General features: G+C 39.3%; 1 pseudogene; it reads left to right on the top strand.

Moving 5' to 3' along the window:
• LOC139717114 (scavenger receptor cysteine-rich domain-containing protein DMBT1-like) overlaps positions 1–23,336 on the top strand; it is a 61,391-nt pseudogene that overhangs the window by 8,351 nt on the left and 29,704 nt on the right.

Below are 23,336 nucleotides of genomic sequence, written 5' to 3'. Positions count from 1 at the left end.
ATGTTGTAGGAGAGGTTCATTTTTTGAACCTGTTTTACCTATAAGTATCTTTATGCAATACGGTTGCTTTTATATTAAAAACATCGCTGCTGTCTCCCAAATCAAGATAATCCTTCGGGACCGTCTCCTCGGGATAAGGCACTCAAAGCTATTAAAGCATCAAACAAAACCGTTACCACACTACACGGCAGTGAGAAACTGTGCTCTTTTCCGGGCTTTATAGCATTGTGTTCTTACTACAGCATATAATGACTGTTATTGAATAGATTTAATCGTGTCCATGAGATATTACATCTGAGTCGATGTCAGTGTAATGAGTAAGAAATTAATTGAGTGGAATCCCTCTGTCTCTTAATATCAGAGTGGTATGATGTCACAACCTATTCTCCCCGGAACTATGTCCGTCTCGTTGGAGGGAGTTCGTACTACGAGGGTCGTATCGAGATCTATCACAATGGAGACTGGGGCACGGTGTGTGATGATGACTGGGATGACGATGATGCCCGGGTCGTCTGCAGACAACTCGGATATTCCACAACCTACGCACAGGCTGTGAGTGGAGGGACTTATGGACAAGGAACGGGATCCATTCTACTCGACAACGTTGGATGTGACGGCTGGGAGTCGAGTCTAGCCAGCTGCTCTTCGAATGGATGGTCCAGCCATAATTGTGGTCACAGCGAGGATGCTGGTGTAATATGTGGTAAGTATACTCACGTGTTTTACTGCAGGCCGAACTACGAAGTTTGTCATTAGACTGTAACTTTTTCGAGAATTTCTTTAGTTAGCCATGAGTCATACCGTTATTGAGAAATGCAAGTTAACACTAGCTGTCAGTAAAAGAAAGGAACATGTCAAGCCAACAAAATCCAAAATAGGCAAGAACCATGACACTATAACCTCTTATTTTGCCTCACTCTCTATCATTGTTCGTAACAGATGGGGAGTCTCCAGGGCCCGTTACATCTCCTCGGGTGGTTGGTTCTATGACTTTTATGGCAATCGCTCTCTTCATCGTCCTGGTCATCGCTATTACCGCTGTGTGTCGAGTGGGATGCCATAAGAGGCCTATTTCTCCCCAGATCACAGTGTCAGAGGGTGTTCCTCTAGCCACCATCAACTCTACAACCACTGCGACCAGTCAACCACCACCAACCGTACAATGTTAACCCATCTGATATCTCCCAAAGGGTTACATGTAAAGGCACACCTGCTACCGTCGTCCAATACCAATACCTTCAGGATTAGTTGATTTGATTGATTTCTGCATTTTTCACAAAGTATATACAACATAACAAACAATTTTCCAAATACTATTCACATTATAGCCAACATATAAATATAGTCATATAATTGTACCAATAATAAAATATTGTATAGGTGAATTATAATCATACCAAAAAAAAAAAATAAGGAAAATCATTGCTTATTCAATCGAATTAATACATACAAAATGCAGGAGACCGTCATCTTAAGCTGAAACTTGAGTTTGATGGCGGCCTCTGGAAAAGCATATGGCCTATACTTCTTCACAAATCATTTAATACATATTAAATTGTGTAACCGAATAAGATAGCTACAAAATGCATCAGCGCAACTGGCAAGGGAATGATGACGAAGCGGTCTTCAGAGAGGTTTGAATGGGAGTACCTGTTATTCAGCCTCAAGATATGCCCTAGCGTTTCTATCATGTCATCAATGATGTGGTAACAGATGAAGCTATGCTCCGGATATCATACACAGGTAACACAGCGTCCATTTCCAGTCGTCACACCAGTTTGAACGCTTGTGATGAACATGGACTTCAAGCATTCCGATATATCTTTGTGTGCGTGTTTGGGGTGATTTCTTATGCCATTAACAGGATATTGATGTTGTAAAAATATCAGAATTGAAAAGAGAATATCCTCCGCAACAACTTGTCTTTCAAGATATTGCAATGATAAATATGTTTTTAATATTACAAGTTATGTACTTATATAAGAAATTTAAAATATTGCGATTTTCTTTTGTGATAAGAGTTTTTTTCAATCTATCTTATCACCCATTTCCTTAACTGGAATTAAAATCGTGCAAAATGTGTATTTTTGGTATGTAGATAGTAATGTTTGCATAACGATATAAAGTGTATTTCAATAGCACTTTGTATTCATAACGCAGTTTATTCATTTCTGGTCAGTTTTTCTGTTTGCGTTTGTTACACACTCAAAAAGCTGCATCTCTTCGGTGATCCCTCGCATTTATCCCCAAGTTGAATTATCCTTCGGGTTTATGTCAGGTTCAAGTGTGTACGTGTGTTACACAAAAAAGCACTGCTATAGCTTCTGACCATTCGAGCATTGAGAATTTAGGATTTCTGGGACGAACATTGAACTAGGGCTTTCTATAGCTCAGTCGGTAGAGCACCGAGCTAGCATCCGGAGGTCTCGGGTTCGAATCCCGATGGAATTGCATTTTCTTTGCTCAATTTTCCACAAATACATGATATTGAAATAGAGATTTGAAACTTGGTGGCATTCAAATTATTAACTTCATGTCAAAATCCAACTGAAAGTTCCTTTAAGAACCTGTGATTGTATATTTTATGCTTTTATGCTTGTTTATTTTCTTTTTGAGCTTGTTATTGTTATTATATGCAAAGCTCATACGCTGATTGGTCTCGTATCGTAGATTTGTTAAATAAATAGTTTTTATTGAATTTCTTTCATTACAAAATTATTACGCCTATTCTCAAATGAGAGGAATTGCAGTATCATGTGAGATTTTCTAAACGTATCGAGTGATTCGATTAATATCCATGCTGATTTTGCTTCACTCTGTCACCACAATACATTCTCTACACTCACGGAGACACATGTAACTGTTACTGGGGAAAATAGTATATCAAAAGAAATCCACATGTCACAATAGAATCAGTAAAACTTTCTAGGGATATAGGCCTACATATCAAAGAGCTTTGAAAATTGTGTCTTGTTTGAAGGTTTGCAGGGTGAAGTAAATGTGACCGTGCATCACAAAACGAACAAAAAGTCGCACACACTGGTTTTGTGTGAGGACTGAAAATAGGTGAAATGGGTCAACCTAACCGATTTTTACTTTTATTTTCTAAAAGTACAAGCCTTCTTCTACGTTATGCTAAAATTTGGGATCATAAAACGGGCAGGAAAGTGTGTTTTTTAGCAGTTTATCTCGAACACTTTTTGGTGGAATAATGTGATTAGGTGTGTCTTTACAATCCCCTTTTCATTTCTTAAAAACCTTGTACACACTCTTCACTTTCAACTCTAATAACGTTTGAAAGAGTTATGCTACTGCTTTGAAAGTTGGCATTAATTATAGAAAGAATGTGTTAATAAGGCATGCTCAATTTCAATTTAATCTGGTAGTCCCTTCATTGTTGTTACTCCGGTGGTTTACATCCTGTTTTTTATAGACACTGTACTTTAGAGCCTCTTCTCTCAGTTCACACTTTTCCTGAGTGTGTGCCTTCTTTCCGATATTTAGATAGGTTAGGAGAGTCCATTCGATTTGAGTCATACATCATTTTAAAGCTTGGAGTCTGCTCTTTCAGAATATGCTCTTAACTAAAATTTCATATCTGGCGACTTTTTGTTCGTTTTGTGATGCAGGGTGAAGTAAATGAGGGAGAGAAGTTTGCGGTAAGTAATCCTGAAGAGAGCTTGGCTTGGTAGAAGAGCCTCGAAAGAGGAGAGTTGAGGGGGAGGGGCGGCACGGGGAGATTGTAAGGAAGACAAATAGTGACACTTATTGAGGAGGGGCATGATTGAGCTGGAAGTTGAAGGTACACTAGTGGAGATTGGGGAAAACGGGGACAGCAAGAGTCGTAAAGAAGAGAAGAGTGAAAATCAGGTATAAAGTTTGGAAATCGTTGGGACGAGAAAGATGTCAGAGAAAGGAGGGGAGAGGGAGAAGTTTAAGGTTGCGATACCATGGAAATAAGGGAGAGAAAGTAGAAATGAAGTAGAAAGCTTTGACATTGTCTCTCTTTAAGCAAATAGACATGCGAGCTATCTGAATGCAAAAATAATCCTGAGCAAAGGTTTCTTAAGACGTCATAATGACTTATTTACGTAATTTGGTAATAGATTATAATGTGTTTAATAAAAGATAGTTTAACAGTGCATTGCTGTGCAACCGTTTTAAATTTTGAAACCTTTATTTTACGAGTTTGTTTATTATATCAAATGCTTTTACTAATTCTAGCTGCTTTGAACAGTGCAACGATGATTTAAACTTTCTGATACCAATCAATATTTTCAAAAACTTTATGTGATACTTGTTTGCTACATTGCCTCTCTCCACATAAAACACTGCCCACCGACAAAATGGATGTATTATAGATTCAACCCTACCCCGTGCCTTTGCCCGATTACGAGCTGTTTTGAGGACAGCGGCCCAACTGAGTCATGTACAAATGCTGGTCATGTCTTTGTGCTTATTATAAGAATGTTACGTCGTTTACAAAGTAACAATAATAAAACCCGGCCGCGGTCTCGCGTTCTGGAACGCACGTTAATGGAGCAACTGTACTGTGTTCAAGGCGTCATATTAAGGTGACATTTATCAAATTTTCATAAAGGGTACTGATCGTTTCAATTTCATGTGATTATACTGAAATCTATTCGATAAAAAGTAGTACATAATGTACAGAAAATTGATTTATAAGATGTACAAATTAAGTCATAAAGTAGTCTTATATTCATGATAGTACAATTGTACAAATGAATGAATAGTGACAGAAATAATGTATATTTTGCAAGGATGACGAATAGTGTAAACATAGTGGTGGAAAAGAGTGATCATACTAACGCCAGTGAAAATCATGATAATGATAATACATTGTATATGTATCAATGAAGTATCAAGGACACTAGTAGGCCTAATGTTCAAAATCATAATAATAACAGCAACTGGCCAGGAGCTCAGGCCAGCGTATGTATGTGGTTGAAGGGTTCTGTGTTCGTTTGTTTGTTTGTTTATTTATTCATTTTTTCCTATTGGTAAGTCTGTAGATGTTTGCGGAAACTTGAGATTCTATACCAATTTACTGAGGAACTTTATGGCATATCAGCTTTATATCTTTACACAACAGATCGGAGCAATAGATAACTACTTTCTGATTATGTATGTTGACATCTCTTTCCGTTTTTCATATTGTACCTATATGTGCTAGTAATTATGTTGGAGATTTATACTACTATTATCTTTATCATACCATGAGACAGTTATTCCTCAGAAAAAACCTCTTCCTGATATACTAGAGAGGATATGTTCATAGACTGAAATAAACTTGTGCATGTATTATACATATAGTTTCCTCTGCAAAGGACAAACATTGTATTTTCTTTCGTCGCTGTCCTAAGGTGTGTATACTTCATGGTGAAATCAATATCTCTGTTTCGGTTTCAGTAAGCTTTATTTCTCCACTTGTACATAACAGAAGATAAGTATGACAATGTCGAACATATAATTCACTAGTCATGAAAATATAAACAAAATGTCGCATTATGAATATATAATCATGTGAAATTTTACATAGATGTCATTTCAGATCTTTAAGTGTGCAGGTAGAGGAGACCGTTATCAATAAGCAAAACGCTTGACTTGGACAACGGCCTCTGAACATAACATGGCTTGTAATAATTCTTTATTCAACTAAAGGAAGGAAAGGAACAATTATATACCTACTTTCAATGAACATGCGATAAGTACTTAATATAAAGTATGAAAATTTAGATTTCTGCAATACCCACACAAAGATGTATGACTTCGAGCCTGATAATACGGGGCGGCCTGGCTTCGATGGTTTCATCAGCTGCCAAACAAGGAACACTGGAGCATGCGTAGTGGAGCGATGTGTTTGATGCGTCTGTCCGTGCCGTGTATGTCGAAAGGAGATCGGGTTTGCGGATTGAGTGAGGCGTACATCCTGGCAACGGCGTAAATCCGTCCTGAGGAGTGGGGGGGGGGGGGGGGGGGTGGTCACCATCACCACGATTACAAGCCCACCGGACCGGCGCAGCCTTGGGGAGGGGGGGGGGGGGGGGGGAGAAGCTTGGTGCCCCCCCACACACACACTTTATACAGGGATCGGATGTCCCACTCTTTTGCATGAAATATAATGTGGAGGAAAGTGGCAGCAAAAATATGAAGACAAAGTTCTTGTTGCCTTTTTTTTTTTTTTTTTTTTTTTTGCTTATCAGATGACTTTCGGCGGAAAATCAGACCTTAAAAGTATGAAAACATTTTTTTTTTTTAATATATGTGAGAGGGAGCAGAACGACCGAACGGAGGGAGGGTGTGTATGGGGAGTGGTAGCCTTCTCCCACACGAGGAAGATTTTGCATTTTCAGCCCTGAAATTCAGCGATCTGGTGCACACTTTTGGTAAAAAATGTGTTTTCTTTTCTTAAAAAAACAATAAGAAAATGAAATATTCACAATTTATTATTGAATGACTAAATCGTGGTATTTCAGCTCTTGCTCCGCATGTGCGACATCACTATGAAGGCCTTCTAAATAGTGGGGCCTATAATTCACCGGCGTAGACAGGATTTGACCTAAGGAGGGGCGGTTATGTGAGGGAGCGAAGCAAGCAAGGGGGGGGGGGGGAGGGTATGGTAGGGGGGTTTCCCCCTCCCGCGGTGAAATCTTTTTGCATTGAAAATTGTGACATTTTACAGTCCCAAAACTGCCGTTTGTAGCTATATTCTTCGCTTTGGAAATTAAGGGAGGGGCACACCGGGCGCAACTGCTGTCAATCACTAGCAGCAACATCAGGAGAATGGCATAGCGATTAAATGCGAGCGAGCTTGAAAATTTTGACATTTTACAGTCCCCCAAACTGCCGTTTGTAGCTATACTTTTTCGCTTTGGAAATTAAGGGGGACCGCACCGGGCGCAACTGCTGTCAATCACTGGCAGCAACATCAGGAGAATGGCATAGCGGTTAAATGCGAGCGAGCGGAGCGAGCGAGCTTCACAATTTTGACATTTTACAGTCCAAAGAATGCCGTTTGTGGCTGTATTTTTTCGCTTTGGAAATTAAGGGGGGCACACCGGGCGCAACTGCCGGCAATTACTGGCAGCAACATCAGGAGAGTGGCATAACGATTAAATGCGAGCGAGCGAAGCGAGTGAGCTTGAAAATGTTGATATTTTACAGTCCCCAAAACTGACGTTTGTAGCTATACTTTTTCGCTTTGGAAATTAAGGGGGCGCACCGGGCGAAAACTGCTGGCAATTACTGGCAGCAAAATCAGGAGAATGGAATAATGATCAAATACGAGCGAGCGAAGCGAGCGAGCTTCAAAAATTTGACATTTTACAGTCCAAAGACTGCCGTTTGTCGCTGTATTTTTTTCGCTTTGGAAATTAAGGGGGGCACACCGGGCGCAACTGCCGGCAATTACTGGCAGCAACATAAGGAGAGTGGCATAACGATTAAATGCGAGCGAGCGAAGCGAGTGAGCTTGAAAATGTTGATATTTCACAGTCCCCCAAACTGCCGTTTGTAGCTATACTTTTCGGCTTTGGAAATTAAGGGGGCGCACCGGGCGAAAACTGCTGGCAATTACTGGCAGCAAAATCAGGAGAATGGAATAATGATCAAATGCGAGCGAGCGAAGCGAGCGAGCTTCAAAATTTTGACATTTTACAGTCCAAAGACTGCCGTTTGTCGCTGTATTTTTTTCGCTTTGGAAATTAAGGGGGGCACACCGGGCGCAACTGCCGGCAATTACTGGCAGCAACATCAGGAGAATGGCATAACGATTAAATGCGAGCGAGCGAAGCGAGTGAGCTTGAAAATTTTGATATTTTACAGTCCCAAAAAGTGTCCTTTGTGGCTGTATTTTTTCGCTTTGGAAATTAAGGGGGCGCACCGGGCGAAAATTGCTGGCAATTACTGGCAGCAACATCAGGAGAATGGCATAATGATTAAATGCTAGCGAGCGAAGCGAATGAGCTTAAAATTTTTGACATTTTACAGTCCAAAAAACTGTCGTTTGTGGCTTTTTTTTTCGCTTTGGAAATTAAGGGGGCGCACAGGGCGAAAACTACTGGCAATTACTGGCAGCAGCATCAGGAGAATGGCATAATAATTGAATGCGAGCGAGCGAAGCGAGCGAGCTTCAAAATTTTGACATTTTACAGTCCCCAAAACTGCCGTTTGTAGCTATATTTTTCGCTTTGGAAATTAAGGGGGGGGGGGGGGCGCACCGGGCGAAAACTGCTGGCAATTATTGGCAGCAAAATCAATAGAATGGAATAATGATCAAATGCGAGCGAGCGAGGCGAGCGAGCTTCAAAATTTTGACATTTTACAGTCCAAAGACTGCCGTTTGTCGCTGTACTTTTTTCGCTTTGGAAATTAAGGGGGGGGGGGGGACACCGGGCGCAACTGCCGGCAATTACTGGCAGCAACATCAGGAGAATGGTATAATGATTTAATGCGAGCGAGCGAAGCGAGTGAGCTTGAAAATTTTTGATATTCTACAGTCCCCAAAACTGTCCTTTATGGCTGTATATATATATATATATATATATATATATATATATACGTATATATATATATACGTATATAATCCATTATTATTAATTATTCAGTAAATCAAGATTGGCTATTAATGCATTCCCTGCATTCCTCTGTTGTGACTTTATTATTGCTATTTCTAGTACTGCCAATACGCGGAACAACTACAATGTTTATATACGTATATATATATAAATATATTTTTTTTTTTTTGGCTTTGGAAATTAAGGGGGCGCACTGGGCGAAAACTGCTGGCAATTACTGGCAGCAAAATCAATAGAATGGAATAATGATCAAATGCGAGCGAGCGAAGCGAGCGAGCTTCAAAATTTTGACATATTACAGTCCAAAGACTGCCGTTTGTCGCTGTATTTTTTTTTCGCTTTGGAAATTAAGGGGGGGGGGGGGACACACGGGGCGAAAACTGCCGGCAATTACTGGCAGCAACATCAGGAAAATGGCATAATGATTAAATGCGAGCGAGCGAAGCGAGTGAACTTAAAAATTTTGGCATTTTACAGTCCCCAAAACTGTCGTTTGTGGCTGTTTTTTTTCCGCTTTGGAAATTAAGGGGGCGCACCGGGCGCAACTGCTGTCAGTCAGTGGCAGCAACATTAGGAGAACGGCATAGCGGTTAAATGCGAGCGAGCGGAGCGAGCGAGCTTTAAGATTTTTACATTTTACACTCAAAAAACTGCCGTTTGTAGCTATATTTTTCGCTTTTGTTTGTCCCACTTTTATGGGGGAACCATTCCCCCCCCCCCATCGACGCCTCTGCATAATAAGGGTGCTTTTGTTAAGTGAAAGATCTGCTACACACCCTTTGATAAATTAGGGAAATATTCGTGAATGTCAAAAGTGTACAAAGTTTATCGAAAGGGATCCTGTATAGCGCAGCTTTTGCATGTTTATGATTGCAATGCAACGATCTGGTGCATAGTTCTGGCGATATTTGGACAATTTTCCATGTAGAAAGTTCGAGATTTGTCCTCATCTCGGGAATTGCTTGGGGGATAAATGATTTGTCTGCCTAAACACTTCCGTAGGGGTGGGGCAAATGCCCCTTTGCCCCCCCCCCCCCCCCCACCCATAGATTCGACGCCAATGATCTTCCCTGGGTATGCCAGATGTATCCTGACTGAGTCATCAGTCACTGTCGTTTCTCAGGAATGATTCAGGAAATGGAAGGGGTTCAATTATGGCTATATAGTTTTTTTGTTTGTTTTTTTGTTTTGTTTCTTTTCGTACATATTTTGCAGATGGTCCCCAGTTACTCGCGTCATAGCATGTTTACATGTAGGCCTATACTATTTGACGTTGTCAACGTGTGAGCCACACCTTACAGTGCATGTCGATTTTACTTTCTTCGCGAGCGAGCGAAGCGAGCGAGCGCTTGAGAAAATTATACATTTTCCTACAAGATAGAATACTGTTCAGCTCTGTTACCTGTCTGAAGGCCGGCGTACAAACGTCATGCAATATGCCAAAATTGATACAATCGCATTTCTGCTTCCTCCATTTTTTTCCTCAAAATTCAGGGGGGGATGATTGTACAGGCCATCCCCCCCGGCAGTGGCGTATCTAGGGGGGGGCAAGGGGGGCACGTGCCCCGGGCGCCACTCCTTGGGGGCGCAAAAAACGAAAAAAAAAAGCGAAGAGAAGAAGAAAAAAAAAACGAAGAAGAAGAAGAAAAGAAAGAAGAAGAAGAAGAAGAAAAAAAAAACTCGCCCGGAAAAGGGGGGGGGGAGGGAGAATGGTGGGGGGGGGCAGAAAACCAAATCAAACAAGATAAAAACAAAACATGATGATGACGCGGACAAAATGACAATGTTTATTGTGTTCACACAAGAATTCCATGTTCCGTAAGCTGAAATACAAAAATTTTCGGCGCGCTCGCTGCGCTCGCTCGCCAAATATATTATATAAAAAAGAAGGTAAGAACAAAACTTGATGATGACGCGGACAAAAGGACAATGTCTATTGTGTTCACACATGTCATTTAATATTTAGCAGGCAAAATGTTTCACTGAGCAGCGGCTGCAATTTCTTTCGTTCTGAAACGATCGCCAATTGGATCAAAAGGCGCCAACGGTTTCGAACATACGGGGGGGGGGGCGCAAAAAACCCCAAATCAAACAAGATAAGAACAAAACGCAATGATGACGCGGAAATATACAAATTTCGGCTCACTCGCTCGTACTAATTTAGAGTATTTTTGCAAGTCCTCGTTTGGTGGTATAAATCGTTATCTATAAGGCCGTCACTATATCTTGATTAGAATTGTAAGATTTAATAAGCAAAAAATGACAAGAGTTCCATGTTTAGTAAGCTGAAATATAAAAATTTTCGGCTCGCTCGCTGCGCTCACTCGCCAAAATTTATCAAAAAAAGGAAGAAGAAGATAAGAACAAAACGTGACGACGCGGACAAAATGACAATGTCTATTGTGTTCACGCATGTCATTTAATATTTAGCAGGCAAAATGTTTCACTGAGCAGCGGCTGCAATTTCTTTCGTTCTGAAGGCGATCGCCGATTGGATCAAAAGAGGACGCCAACGGTTTCGAACATACGGGGGGGGGGGGAGGCGCAAAAAAAAATCAAAAAAGATAAGAACAAAACGTAATGATGACGCGGAAATATACAAATTTCGGCTTCAGTTTGTTGGTATAAATCGTTATCTATAAGGTCGTCACTATATCTTGATTAGAATTGTAAGATTTAATAAGCAAAAAATGACAAGAATTCCATGTTTTGTAAGCTGAAATACAAAAATTTTCGGCTCGCTCGCTGCGCTCGCTCGCCAAAATTTATCAAAATTCGCTACATTTAAATCACCCTCAAAAGACCCCTTTAAGTGCTTGAAAGAAGCATATCATGTAGACTTTGTTTAATGTCCCTACCGGGATGGGGTTGGGGTTGAACACTTTTTCAGAAATTAGGGGCGCAATTTTCGCGCTTGCCCCGGGCGCCGTTTCCCCTAGATACGCCACTGCCCCCCGGGATTTACGCCCATGCATCCTGGTACGGCTGAAATGAATTGATGTGATCATGATTACACGGTTTGTTAATGGGGAACATTCTCCAAACGTGTATGTGTTTCAGTGAATGCAGACAAATGTGAATAGTGGAGCACTCAGAGCACTTTTGGGAATGGGGGCAATCGATTGAAAGAGTTTTAATATCTAGAAAAATAATATTAACTTTAGAGTTATATAATATTGATAGCTTATGTGTTCTAATAATTGAAATACTAAATTATCCAAATGGAACAATTTGTGCTGTCACTGTAGTTAAAGGGATGGTACAGTATTGGTGGAGATGAGAACTGGACTTTTAACTTTTTGCGAGATACCAAGAAGACACTTAGGAAATAGTACAGAGCATACCATTTTAAGAGGAATTCAAAGTTTACTTGATGAAAATCGGGTCTGGAATGGCTGAAAAATCCAAAAACAAAATAAAAACAAAGCGATCGTGCAAAAGTGTGGGTCCCACACTTCATTAAAGTCGCTCTGTTTTGGATATCTCAGCCATTTCAAAACCAATTTTCATAAAATAAACATTGAATTGCTTATGGAATTACATACTCTTTCATATTTCATGAGAGGTTTCTCACTATCCCACCAAAACATCTTAGAAACCTGAAATTAGATTTCAATCAAAACTATACGATCCATTTAAACGTGTAAAGAAAATTCAAACGGTATTTCGCCTTCGGTAGCCCGAAAATGAAATAAGGTCCTTTATTCCTTTTCACTGTAAAGGAACATCGTAACTGGAATTTGCATGTTTCGGTCCAAGGAACCTTCCTAGTTTGATGAACATCACCCCTTTACATTCACCATGACTTTTTATCCAAAACAAATGTAACGATGTAAGCTATCAGCACTTGCGAAACATGAGTAATATTTCCCAAAATCTTAATTGACTTTAACACATCAATTCCGTACACGAAATTGATAAATATATACATGAAACATGTCCAACACTCAAAGAAAAAAATACTGATAAATAATAACTTGTATAAGGTGTGTACAATTGCACACGAATGAATACTAAAAAAAAAAATAAGAACAAGAGACTTTTGATTTTTTACCAAAACGTGATAAAACAGCAAAATCTAAAAAATGGCGTTACGATTTCCGTCTCTTCATACTTATGGAATCCCGCACGATTCTCTTTAAATTCACTTTCTTTGTCATAATTATTATGTAGAATCACATGAAAGCTGGCATTACTCAACACATCGTTATGTGTATATACGAGAGAGAGAGAGAGAGAGAGAGAGAGAGAGAGAGCTTCCAAAAGCAGCTAAATCCATTATTTTTCTATGGATTTAACGCCTTTGTGTTAAGAGCTAATCATTGATTATATAAATTGTAATTTGACCTAATCTTTAAAGTTAAATTAAGATAAAATACATTCAGATACACTACTATAGCTCTTTCATCTACGGTAGCATCTTCAGTACTACCACTAGGCCTATACTCTATCAAAAGTACCAGAATCATACTCCAGCGTTGCCAGGTATCTATTTATACCGTACAGGTATAGGTCGAGAGGGACATGGTGTGTGAGAACATCTTGTCCAAGGACAAGGACGTAGGCTCTTGACCTGCTCCGTACCGGAACCTTTGGTGGTCATGCGTGTTAAGTCTATCGGCATTTCAGAATTAAGTATGGAATTGGTTAACGGAATTCGAACTCGGGTCTTACATCTGAATGTCAAGAGTCTTATGCACTATGCCACGTGACAATGCCGACCCCCCCCCCCCCCCCCACCCACCGCCAGACGTGCGTAATATCTTTATAAACCACAACGATCTAATTGCTACCGTCACCTTTTTCTGTCATTTCACATCAATGATCAAGTAGGTATATGACATAAGGCCTTGATGTGTTGGCGCTCTCTATCTTTTTAGGATTAGTTCATTGTATTGTCCTTTCTTTTCATTGGAAAAAGAAGAATGAAAATAGATAAATTGAATTGAATTGAATAGAATTCATCATTTTTGTCTTTTCTGCTTTTGTTGTTTCTCATGCACACATTGCCCATACCTCCCATTCAAATAGAAAACAAAACATGGAAAAACCTTTACGGATTATTTGATTAATATCAACTTGATGATTTCAAGGAAGCAGTGTTGAGAAAAAAAGATAGTAAGATCAGAGTCTCTACATACACGTTGCCAGGCACAATGAGGCGTACCCTTTCGTCTGATCGTGTTTATGCAGCGTGTTTTCACCGACCCATGGATACGACTGAAACGGGGAATTCCCGTTATTGATTCTAGACTCGCCAACAATAGACGGTTTACGGCCAGATCGCAGTGTGTATAACGTGCAGACGCTTCCTCGTTCTATCTCAATGCATTGAAAACAACCTCTTCTGAATACATCGAAACCATGCATGTTTATACAGAGAGCAAGCAAACGAATTCACTGTCATGTAAAGAGTGATGTCCTCGAATTCTAAAATGACTCAACGTTTTCGCATTTTGTATTTACGGATAATTTTATAGCGATAAGACACTGATCCAAAACAGTTAGGACAATTGCCGTCTCGGTACGTTCACTGAGTGGGATTATTTTCAACGAACTCTATGTAATCGGATTTTTTTTCCCATGATTTTCCCCACTTTAACCTCTCATCGTTATGATTTGAATGATTAATCAATTGTGGTTAATGGTGGCGAAATACCGCGGTGGATGCGTCCGTCTTTTTCGAGGACAGTATGATGATTTCCGCAGAACACTATCCATGCAGCCTGCTAAATGACAGTTTAAATGCCATTCTGTAATACAATGTTTAATGCTGATGGTACAAAGATGTATTGGCAGCTGTGTCAAATGCGCTTATATACAGACAGTAACAATGGAAATGATTAAAAAACAACAAATGGCACAGCCCAACATTACAACGGGGACAGCTCTGAACTGGAAGGTTACCTTTTTATCTCTTTCAATAACAATTCAGTCATTGTGTGTTCCGCACAGCTCCATAAATAACCAATACGTCAGAGCCGCAGTTGCACAGTTGACTGAGCTCGTGGATAATATTCCTCATCGCCATACGTGAAAGTATCAACGTCGCATTTACAACATGGCGTCTCTGCAAAAGGCAGTTTTATTTCTGTCTTGGTTCCTCTTCCTGATCGAGCACACCTTAAGTCGTAAGTGTTGGGTTACTCGTGTCATATTGACAGTGGTTATTTACTGATCCTCTTTGTCTCTTGTTATCAATGTACTTTTGTCAGAAAAATGTCTATTTTACTTTCTGAACTTGGTATTTTATTTGATCTAATTTAGTAATTGGAATTTCACGGCAGGTTGTTGTACCACTGGACAATTTGTGGGCAAGAATAAAGCTGGCAAAATATTGAGTGCCCTGATGCCAATGCAACATTGTAACAATACTGTCAGGATAGCGATATTTTTGGTCGAAATTCTCATGAATAACTTTTTGTCTACATGAGGTCCAAAAGAGCCGCATTCCAGGCAGTAAAACGTCCTTACACTACAGGCTTTGAAGTATAAATGTACATGTACGATGTAGAAACATTTACCATGGATAAGGAAAAAGATTTTCCTGGGATATTATGGGGCATGATATTCTACGTTTACTTTGTGGGAGGTTAAGTCTCTGATACTGTGTAAAACTATTATTTCAGTTGGAATGATTCATGTTCAATTACAGTATTAATCCACTTCCATTTATTTTTCCTTTCATTATTTTCGAGAAAAGATCCATTTCATATGTATATTAGCACTCAGTCTAAAGACTTTCATCTACCTCTCTTTAGGACTATAGCTCAGAATACATTGATATACCCCTACGTTTTGGAATTGTTTGGACTCTGAAAAAAAAAAACCACCGCTATCTCATACCTTTCTTTTTTTAAACTTTCAAACTAATTTTCTTGTTGGATTCCAAACTGAGGCAGTTTTTCTAATTATAAAAACCATAATGAATTTAATGCATACTTTATTTCATCAGCACAGCTTTATCCAGCTGCACTGAACTACCAGATATTCTGGCAATTTTCTTGACCATCCGATTCCACAATATCACCTTGCAAGGATTACTGTCAGGCTATGTGCTTGTGATTTTGTATTTGTGTTTTTTACGGGGTTTTTTTTCTGCCCAGTTTGTCCTGTTAAAGGGGATGGCTAGTAACTGATCAGTGAGAATCAGTGGGAATGCTGGGGGTGATTGTTCCCATCCTTGTGGGATTCATTTAAGAGTTCTATTGTTGTGTGAAAATTATTTGCTTCAGAATGGTCTCATATTCAAGTAATGTGCAGTTTAATGTTTCCAGGTTAGCGTGCCTGGTCAGTGACGGGGCATTAATCTGCACATTACTTGAATATGAGACCGTTCTGAAGCAAATAATTTTCACACAATAGTAGATATATAATGTACTATCAAATGAATCCCACAAGGATTGGAACAATCATCCCTCAGCATTCCCACTGATTCCCGACATGATCGGTTACTAGCCTTCCCCTTTAATGTCTGTCAGGTTTAGAATTACTTTATAATTTCCTTTTGTAAGTTTTTTAGCCGACTGTATGAATTGTCCATAGTATGCAAGCTCTGCCTTTTAGTGGACCCCTCATATTGTTATTATTCTCCAGAGCATGGATAATGTAATATGTAAGGTTTGTTTGAAACTAATATGTATACATGTTTCTGTTTAATTCGCAATTACCTGTAATTATCCTTGTACAGTCAACTGTTGTGTAATCAAGAACATGATCAAAATCATTTTTGTTTATGTTCTGTGGAAGAAGCAAAATGAAATAAATTAGATTGAATAGAACTGAGAATTAGAATTGATAGTTATACAAAGTCTTCAAAACCTTATTTGTCAAACTCAAATATCCCGCAGAGCAGAACAAACTGTTTCATGAACTGTTACATTATCATCCAGTGATGACGGCATTGAAATTTAAAAATGAATATCTTTTGAATCGATTGCCCGATTTTCCTCAAACTTTAACTGATGTGTTCTATCACCTTCCTCGTTCTTCTAATTCTTTCACCCAATCCACGTTATATTTGGGTTTGGGCTTCCTATAAAGAAAAGTGTATTACAATACCTTATGTTCAAGTTGAGCTCAATAAATAGTGTGAAATTCAACGAAATCAGAAGTGCGATAAGAAAATCATGAAATGTTAAGCTTTCATGTATTTTCCTATTAAGTCATACTGGTAGCAAACAACACAACCAATTTTTATATCATAATGATACCTTCACTTTACAGTTTCCCATTATTTGTGAAAAAAAAAGATCGCATTTGTTGTCAACAGTCTGGAAATTACAATCGCCCCCTCCCACCCCGCAAAGAGTAATCGATGCTATAGGTGTCTTCAAGACAATGATTTGATTTGAAGGATACGACTTATACCATTACTGTATTTATGTTACAAAACAAGGAATTTAGTGATGATCTGTGTACAGGTGAATAGGAGACTTGTGAGGTAGTGACGTCATTTCCTCATCCAGTGTGCATTAATGGGGTGGTTCCTAATATCACTGTCTTTATTTGTTTCTTGGTAGTACATAATATTCAAACCTTTATGTTTTCATATACATATTTCGTGTTTAAATCCGATATGGATAAACCTCTGCAATACTGTGTTACGGCTTACATCCGGCATGGAGTCGAACTGCACTTAAAGGTACAATTTGAATTAAGTGATCTGGAGGGTAGAAATACATAGTTGTTGCACATAGTATGTATATAACATGAGTAAATGCAGTACTAGTATATCGTGACAGGAGACATCAAGCGATATGTGAGAAACATTTTTTGAGCGACCTTTATCTCCAGGATAATCAATAATGGAACTTAGCAACAACAACAAAAAAGGAAAAGAAAATCGGTGGTCTTTTCGATGTTTTGTCCTTTACACTTATGTGAATCTATGAAAGAGTTTGTCTTTACAATGAGGAATCTTGCTTGGTTCAATGATAAATCTAATCTTGTAAATTCTGTCACAGAGAGTCGGGGTGACGTACGACTTTCAGACGGTTATGCACCTTGGAACGGACGAGTTGAGATCTTTAATGGATTCGAGTGGGGAACCGTCTGTGACGATTTCTGGGATGATGACGATGCCCAGGTCGTGTGTCGACAGCTCGGTTACAGTATCACCGGTGCCACGGCTTTGACCTCAGCGTACTATGGGCAGGGCAGCGGGTCGATTTTCCTGGATAATGTGGAATGTGACGGCTTAGAGTCTCTGCTTACAAATTGTTCACATAATGGCTGGGGATCTAATGACTGTGGACACCATGAAGATGCAGCTGTTGATTGTGGTAGGGATGTGGGTCATTTCTTACATACGTATAGTTGAACAACAGGAGCAAACAGTTTAAAAGCACGCTGGAACACGCTTTAGCGGAGTTCTATATTTGAAAGATTAAAATATCCCAGATTAAAAGGTATAGAAAACTAACATGCGCAAATATGCGCATTATAGAAAAATATTAGTTTTTTTTTTTTTTAAAGAGGGCCTAATTTTCATTTCATTTCGATTTGCCACATCACGAAGAAACTAGAGATGAGTGTTTATCTTATAGAATTCTTTCCTAAACTATTCTAAATCAATTCGAGTATTTTATTTAAAATTTTACGTCGAAATAAAGCTTGTAATTCAACGAAAGGTGAAATGCGTTCTTCGTCTCCAAACTTCGTTTTGCAACTAGAGCGGTGTCGACCATGACTTAAAAGCGCAGTAGAATGCTAGACATCTGTTGTAACGCCTTCAACCCAAACATGTGTTTACATGAAATACGAAGAGTTGCCACTCCATCTCTGTAACACATCCCTGCGTCGATAGGGCAATTTGTCAATAAGTTGCAATGAAAACATTTCGACGGAAGAATTTCATGAATTTGAAAAATTTAGATGGTATGATATAATGTTTTCAGGCATACTGTGATTCTGACCCCCCCCCCCCACAAAAAAAATAGAGAAAAGATAAATCCCTATATTCACGATAGTCGTTGATTGTACAGTCATGTGCAGGACAGTACATCGTTCTCTCGTGTTCAGATGGAATAAAATCAGTGAAAAACGCGCTTCAGTTTTGTGTTTACACAACTTCCAGTTTTAGTCGTTATCAGTAATTTCCCTCTTTTCTATTGCCGTCAAATGAAGTGGATATATCTTATTCATATAATGCATAACGAATATAGATATAGCAGTATAACTTGTTTTAAACCCTGCGTTGTAAATACAATGTAGGTGGACTTGGTTCCACCGCCTCCCCCCACAGCATCCGCCTTGTGGGAGGGAGCTCGTACTACGAGGGTCGTGTTGAGGTCTATCACGACGGAGCCTGGGGCACGGTGTGCGATGATAGCTGGGATGACGATGATGCCCGGGTCGTCTGCAGACAACTCGGATATTCCACAAGCTACGCACAGGCTATGACCGGAGCAACGTACGGACAAGGAACGGGATCCATTCTACTTGACAACGTTGAATGTGACGGCTGGGAGTCAAGTCTAGCTAGCTGCTCTTCGAATGGATGGTACAGCCATAATTGTTGGCACCACGAAGATGCCGGTGTGCGATGTGGTGAGACTATGAGATTTACATTTCTTAATGTGCGAAGTAAAGAGGATGTTCACTTTATCTAACGAGTATCATAAGCAACAAAAATTGAAGAAATTTCATCCTAGATTTCAAGGAAAAAATTCTCTCTGCTCATAATCAGAACATTTCAATGGCGTTATCATCGTTCATGTGGTGAATTGGAAGTTTTGATTTTGATTTGCAAAGTACATTCCAGAGACGCCCTTATCTACGTACATAAACATTCATAGAAATTATAGATATTCTTTCATTTCTGAAATTGTTTTACCCACAAGTGTTATACACTATTGTTATTTGGCTGCTAAAAACATTACTGCGCTGTTAAATATTCAGATACCCTTCGGAACCTCTGCCTTGTTTAGTCAGGGAATGTAAACGTCCATGTTGCCATGCGGCGAACAAAACTATAAAGAGAAAACTGAAAAACTGTGCGCTATTCCAAGCAGTATTGCACTATGTTCTTTTCTTGAATATATTACTGTCTTTAAATTTACGTTTGTTATTGCGAAAATACCTCCATGTTTTGTTTTGTTTTTTGCATTACGCCGGAGTATGTTTGACTACATGCATAGTAATTGCAGTAAACGAACATTTTTCAAGAGTGAAATTAATCTTTCTCTAATCAGCGTGGTATGACGTCTCCACATATTCACCCCCCTGGAACTATGTCCGCCTTGTGGGAGGGAGCTCGTACTACGAGGGTCGTGTTGAGATATTTCACAATGGAGCCTGGGGCACTGTGTGCGATGATAACTGGGATGACGATGATGCCCGGGTCGTCTGCAGACAACTCGGATATTCCACAAGCGACGCACGGGCTGTGAGTGGAGGGACGTACGGACAAGGATCAGGATCCATTCTACTTGACAACGTTGAATGTGACGGCTGGGAGTCAAGTCTAGCTAGCTGCTCTTCGAATGGATGGTACAGCCATAATTGTGGCCACAGCGAGGATGCAGGAGTAAGATGTGGTAAGTTTGTAAATGTCTGCCGTTTGTTTTAATGTCGAGAACTACCAAGTTTTTCACTACATTGTAGTTATTTTCTATGTATAATACTTTATTTCCTTTGCAAATGAAAGCATGTGATAAACGATCCTAGGTAACTACCTGCCAACAGGCAGGTAAGTACAAGGAAAGAAATACAATGGACCTTGTCCATCGCACCACAGTTGACAGTTACACAAATATATACATGTATGTACATTTGCACACAAACATAATACATTTGAACAGCTGTTTCAGGACGAAAAAAAAAAGATAAAAAGTGAACTTATATCAACATAAATTTAACCTAATAAACAAAAGAATAACTCTAATCAATCGTTCAATCGTACGAATCTATCGAAATTCACTACCAATAAATTACATTAAATCCACCCAATATAATCATAATTATTTCATATCCGATATTATAGGGAAAAAAAGACCGGAAGAAATATACATAATATGTATACATATACATATAGATCCTATAGATACACATATTCAGCAATACAAAAGGGCAAAATCGGAATGAACATAACCGGCCCGTAAATAATCACCGTATATAAACATAATATATGATATGCATATAGTATTCCTCTCAACTCCCTGGTATAATTCAAAACTACACTTATTACAGGTAACGTTATTCTATGAAACACTCAAAAAAATATAAAATCTACTTATGTATCATACAGTGAACTCCCGCCATAACTCAATCCCCGGGACCACCATCCGTGAAGCACCCGTCTTCAATAAGTACCGAAATGCAAAAGTAATCCTAATACAAACTCTCAGTAAATGAAACATGGATTTCAAGTCCAATAAAACGCAAATAGGCAAATACCATGACAAAATACTCTTATTTTGCCTCACTCTCTATCATTGTTCGTAACAGATGGTGAGTCTTCAGGGCCCGTTACATCTCCTCGGGTGATTGGATCTATGACTTTTATGGCAATCGCTCTCTTCATCGTCCTAGTCATCGCTATTGGGGCTGTGTGTGGAGTGGGTTGCAGCAAGAAACAAATAACACCACATTCAACCTCAGCAGGTAATGTTCCCCTCACCGTCGTCAACCCTACAACCCCTGCCATCAGTCAACCACCACCACCAGCCAACCTTTCGCCACCACAGGATGTGAACTCCCTGCCCATCCTGCCACCAGCTACAGCGCCACCACCGATGTCCCCGGCGTCAGGGTCTGGTCCTGGAGTCGCCCCTGCACTGCCTCCCACAGCCATGGAATCAGCGTGGTCCTCACCCACCAGCGTTCCTGATGGCGAGCCAGAGGTTCAGGCAGCTACTGGTTTGCCGCCTGTACAACCACCGAGTTATTCCACCTATCCCATAAAGCAATAAACTACAGAGTGTTTGCAAACAACTCCAGCTTTGTTGACGCTTTTTATCCATTTGATTGTCTGCAGGCTGTAAGCATTGAGCTAGTAATGATATCAAATTTTCACAAAATTTACCACAAAACTGGTAAATTTCAATGTAGATTGTTGGTAGTTATCAAACTGACATGTCATACGAGCAATTACATGTCACAACTGTTTTGATATCCGCTACACTTTCAGTCTTGAAATATGAGCTTGTGTAACGGTCAAGGTTCTTGTTTTGTTACTTGTGTATTTGTTTAGTTCTTTGTTTGTTTTGGGTTTTCTATTCTAGAAAAGCTTATATAAAATCAAAGCCTCAAATCGACTTCGATGCTATGTTTGATGTCCAGTTTCTGTAAGCAATAAATCTTCATTTATTACGATGCTTATTGATAGGTAACTTCTTGCTCGATTCATGAATAATTAGCAATGGCTTAAAGTATGGTAATTTGTGTTGCTTCGTTGTTGCTGTTTTTTTAATATCACTTGAAGTAGCTTGTAGTGAAAGGCTTCATGCAAAACTCTTCATCTTCATCTTTAACTTTATTCAAAACTAAGCATTTATCAAGATTACATGAATCACATATCCAAAAATTTACTTGCGTTTAACATAAATGGTTTTAGGGCCCCAAAAGAAGCAAGGCTTGTTAGCGGGGTCCTATACAAAGCACAAGTAGGTTGGGGTTAGAAATAAATTATTTGATATTAATTGTTTGGCATCCATGGAAAGCCAAGGTATCTAGGTAGGTCTGTACAAAGCAAGAATGTGGTTCATAATCCTTCTCCATGATCTTTGCAACTCTTCTTATGACTGGGATTGATATCTAAGCTGTGTGTGGTGTCTTTGTAGCCTCCCAGCTGAAACAAACCCATGAAATTATAATGATTGTACATAGACTTGTTTTTATTTCATTAATTTACTTGTCATTTTAGCAGCTTGCCATTAAAAGTACAATGATAAGTGCAAATGGATAGAACTTTTTAAATTGTTTCTATTTTCTCAGACTAAGTGTTTTCATGCTTTTTGCTGAACGGTTAGACATTTAGCTTAGTGTTGACACTTTTTTTTAAACAAATGAGTGAAACGTTTAGAGATTACAGTTGATTTTGAAAATACGGTATACATGTGAAGACTGTATTATCAAGGAAAATGTGCATAACGATACGTATGTTTTTTTAAGTACTGTACCAAAGTGTGTACCGATGCATTTTTTTCTTTTTTTCTAACAAAGAAGACATCACTTCACAGGGTTGTTAATTCTAATTTTGGTACTTTTGCAAAGAGGAATGCAGTGGAATGTCGTGAACGTGCGCGCGCGAGAATTGCGGTGTTCTGAAATAGTGTGTAATATTTGTTTAGCTAGTAGTAATCATTGCTACTACTTTAAACAGGGGCGGATCCAGGAATCCCGTACAGGAGGTGGGGGCGCTCGCAAATAAATAAATGAATAAATAGATAAATAAATATTTCTGGTGCCACTTCGATGTTTAATCAGCTGACGAGCAAAAGCAAACAAACAAACAAACCACAAAACAAAAACAAAAAAGGGTTTCAGCGCAATTTTCTGGTGCCACTACAATCGAAAAGCCCGATGCTTCCCCCCCCCCCCCCCCCCCCCCCCCACTCCCGATCCGCCACTGCTTTCAAGGTCATTCTGCTCACTGTTCCTTTCCTCGGTATTCTTGAAATTCTTTAAGTAGTTTTAGGACAGCGCAGCATGTCGAGATTTTTACAAAAGTGATATGAAAGCTGACTATTAAGGGGCCTATATATATATATATATATATATATATATATATATATA

This window comes from Diadema antillarum, unplaced genomic scaffold (assembly GCF_040938485.1).
Source record: "Diadema antillarum isolate AM-2024a unplaced genomic scaffold, OU_Dant_1.0 scf00000071, whole genome shotgun sequence".
NCBI classification, from domain to species: domain Eukaryota; kingdom Metazoa; phylum Echinodermata; class Echinoidea; order Diadematoida; family Diadematidae; genus Diadema; species Diadema antillarum.
Note: the sequence above shows the minus strand (reverse complement) of the source record. Positions and strands in the feature narration are given on the sequence as shown.